Genomic DNA, 4,420 nt, shown 5'->3' with positions numbered 1-4,420 from the left:
CAGGACCTATCTCTTCCCCCCTTCATCTGACCTCGTGTGTGCTTATTTATATGCATGTCAGTAGGTACACCTCATTATCCGAGTTGGCCGTTCTTTTAATAGGTAAAAGATTAGGGGGAAAAGGTGACAATCACCCAGTTCTTAAAATAGAGAATGGCTGTTTTGAACCCCAACTCAGTAGCCTAGTCATATCGGACACGGACGCCTAATCCAAATACATAAGACAGTGTAGCGGTTCTGTACTCGATACATATCAGACAGACAAGCTAATGAACAAAAGGGGAAAAAACCCCACTCCAATTAAACTAGAGAACTAAACTACTGGGAATGGAGATGTGTTCCTCTCTAGCTCTTTTCCGAGTGGTTTCTTTTTTGCAAGGACACGAACTAATGATCAATGAAAAATGTGACAAAAGAACAACAACTCTGTTCCTGTTTTCCGTGTGTTCAAGTAATGATAATTGTCTTCCCTTTTACGGCCTTGTCTGTGTCTAAAGGAATTCTATTTAAAGTTTTGTTTTCTTTGTCTGTAATGTTTTCTTTTTAAGAGAGGCTGTATTAAAGCTTTCTCTTTGCTTAAAGAACCAGTCTCGCGGCACCATTGAATTCAGGTATCCTGTATAGGCTCTGAAACTCTATTGTATTGATTCTCACGACAGCAGAAAACAGTGGCTTTTGCCGGGGCGAGAAGCACTCCATTCCCTACCTCAGGCCTTCATGATATCCCCGCACTTGATTTGAATGATTTTCATACCTTCTTCCTAATCATGTAGGTCATAGATTGTAGATTTGATTAAATGGTACTAAATCACAGAGACATGAATTTAAAATTTTAAAAATCATACAAGCAGATGAATCTGAACTTCCTGTTCCAACCAATGTCAAATAGCAAGGATTGGTTCAACGGGGATGAAAAAATAATATTTGTTTTGAGCCAAATACTATGTTATGAAGAAATTGGTAGGTAATAATAATAATAATAATAATAATAATAATAATAATAATAATAATAATAATAATAATAATAATAATAATAATAATAATAATAATAATAATAATCGATCTTAATAATTCTCAAAGCACCTGTCAACGTGTGAAAAGAGTTCAAGGCACTTTCACAATATATATTATTCTCCGAGCCAACCTGATAGCATTCTAAGACAATCTCACTGGAATACTAACAAACTGACGAGATATTTGGCTATTTATTGTCGAGTACTAAATTCACACCAGGGTAAAGTGATAAAAATTCGTTTAAAGTGCCTTTGCCAAGGACACAACGTTGGGCCGAGCGGAGCCACAAACACCAGTCCTGAACCCGCAACCTCATTGTTTTGAGTTCCGTGGCAAATAATTTTTATTAATGTTAGAAGAAAGAAATCGAAAGCAAACAAATTACAGCAAGTAGCTGCAAACTATGGTTATTTCCGAGAAACCCAGTGTGCATGCATTTGGGGCTTTCGTTGGTGACACAATGAGTGTGGTGAGTACTGTTAGCTATGCTGGTGTTATAAAGGAAAAAAGTGTTCGGACGAGCGATGTTATAGATTGTTCTTTTAAAGGGAACTTTGTGGCTCTTCGCCCATTTAGCAAGCTTGCATTGATTTTGTTTAAATCGGAGACCCAGCCTTTTTGAAAAGAACTCCGTCAGCTCCGTTGGTATCATGCTGGTTCAGGGATGGCACTGGTTCGAATTTCAAACAGGGCGTTGGTCAACTTTGGTTGTTTTTGCCTGGCTCTATCGAAGCTGGAGGTTGAATTCGGAAGTCAGGCCTCTTAGACAACATTACAATGTTGAAAGGGACTTTAAATATATTTAATAACAACAAAACAACAACAACGATAACGGGAACAGACACAACAACAACAAGAGCAACAGCTATTTGAATAGCCCAAGGGGTTGAAGCGAGTGGTGAATACATACCTTTACATTGGAGCAAACAATTGTTTCTCCAATTACTTATTACCGCAAAAGAGGATTTTTATTCCACAAGTTCTGGATCACTCCGCCTGTGGGCGTGTCTCTCATTCCAAGTACGTTCTTGTACTTTGATACAAGAAATGTTATTTAACGGCTCCCAGCTCCATGGTTAGGTTTCACAGCCCACTCATAGAGGTTCTAGAAATATGTTTACCAAAGTAATAAATGTTTTAGAATAGAATTATCAAACACATAACTTGCAGGGCTTTACAGCAGCAGCAGAATGCTGAGGGGGAAGGGGCTTAGTTGCTCGTAGTGGAGCTGAAGCGAACCTGAAAACACACCAAGGTTGTGAATCTAGCTAATTCGATGTGCGGCGTGGACAATAAATGGGTGATCTATAGGGATTGGGGGAAAAGAGGGGGGGGGGGGGTTGAGGGGCTGGGGATGAGGTGAAGGAAATCGAAGCAACTGAAAAACCCTCCTCTCTCAGAATAATGTCGTGAATTTTGTATTTATTTTTTTATTAAAAGAAAAGCAAATAATAAAGAATTCAAAAGACCAGACGCAATAGGATCTTTGTTCTGGAAAATATGATGAAAAAAGATTTCTACGGTACTTTAAGACATCTGACAGCCTTGAACAGCCCACCGTATCAATGGGAAATGGGAGATCAATGGGGAATAAGAGATGATGGAACACAGCGAAATGTAGTTTCGTTCAAATATAGCGGTTACACACAACCAAAGATAATACAATATTGCGTTCCCGTTTATTCTGTTCGTTTTAACAAGTTGAATCGAAGTACACTTTGTGACTACATTGGGAAAGTTCGCTTTGTGAATCAGTATACCAATCAGATGCTCAAAATGTTTGTATATTCAAAGGAACCAACCTGTTTAAAGAGTTTTCGCTGGTTAAATGAAGCCATTCCTTTAATTGTTCCAAAATTTTAAAAGATATAAGTTAGCGCACAAGCATTTAGAATAGGGATACAACGTCAGCAGTTTTTGACTCGTAGAGCACGCATCTGATTCAATAGATAACAATTTATCAAGACACCTATCGTCCTCCTACGTTTCACGTTATTGACTAGCCATTTCGCTCTCCATCCTAATTGCATTCCCTTAAATACACCTGCATTTTAGCTCTTGATCCCATTAATAAAAGAGAATAGATCACAGAGAATGAATTGTAACGGATGTGACGTAATCTAAAGGGAGTTACAAAACATGACAGACTGGAAAATAGTATCACGTGGGCCAGAATCCTCAGAGAAGTCGGGCAGATGACTATAATAGGTCAGCCATTCAGTCGTTGATGAAGATGTTGGCATTGTCATTATAACAAATATGAGACTCATGGGTGTTCTCATAACTAAATAATCAATACGTTGCAAAAATGTTGCCATTTGCCTGCCTGGCTGAACGAAAGGCTAAAACAAATCTGATTTTGTCTACAAGTCGAAATAGAAACAACATTCCGTTCTTTTATTGAAAACGTTGGGTTTTTTTCAATTTCAAGGTCTTACATGACTTGTGATAGACAATCCTGAAAGCATCCTTTTATACTTTTATTACTTCCCAATTTTCGTCGGTGACATTAATGCAAGTGCTGGATAAAGTTCTTATATTTTTGTTAGTTTCCTTACTGTGATTGTTGTTGTTGTTGTTGTTGATGTTGGTGTTATCAGTGATGATGATGATGATGATGATGATGATGATGATGATGATGATGATGATGATGATAACGATGACGATGACGACGACGACAGCTACGAACAGCGGCAAAAAAAATTTCATTTTTGTAATCATAGGAAAAAAAGAAAACAATTCATTTTGATAATGATAGTAAAAGTAGGCAACTGTTTTACTGCAAAAGTGCTCGAACTACTACTTGGATGAACGCTTTACGTATTGTTACCTTTACTGTTAGGAGACAATTTTTAAAAAGTGATGAAATGTGGTTTTAGGGAACTAGATGAGGCGTAGATTCATAATATTATTATGATATTTTAATGCACCTGTATTCTTTCAGGGGTTTGCATAGAGCTGATTTGCCTGAGTGTGTCAATCTGGTCATCTGTCAGCACTCCTGCATCTTTCAGAGGCTGTAAGACTTCCGATAAGCTAGACAGGCCGCTTTTTGAGATTTGATCAAATATCCCAGATACTCCACTGGCAGCCTTGAGGACCTGAAGAACCTGGGAATTGAGTTACGTTTCAGGCGATATCAAGATTAGTTGATTTTTAAAAATTATTTTAAAAACATTTTTCATGATTAATAATATCCATGATAATACTGTTAAACATATAATTTGTGGGTGTTTTACTTCTTTTCAGTACATCTTTTGTTTGTGAGTATGTGTGTGTGTGTGTGTGTGTGTGTGTGTGTGTGTGTGTGTGTGTATGTGTAGGTGTGTGTGTGTGTGTGTGTATATATAGATAGATAGATAGATAGATAGACAGATAGACAGATAGATAGATAGATAGATAGATA

This window comes from Aplysia californica, unplaced genomic scaffold (genome assembly GCF_000002075.1).
Source record: "Aplysia californica isolate F4 #8 unplaced genomic scaffold, AplCal3.0 scaffold00293, whole genome shotgun sequence".
In the NCBI taxonomy this organism is placed as follows: domain Eukaryota; kingdom Metazoa; phylum Mollusca; class Gastropoda; order Aplysiida; family Aplysiidae; genus Aplysia; species Aplysia californica.
Note: the sequence above shows the minus strand (reverse complement) of the source record.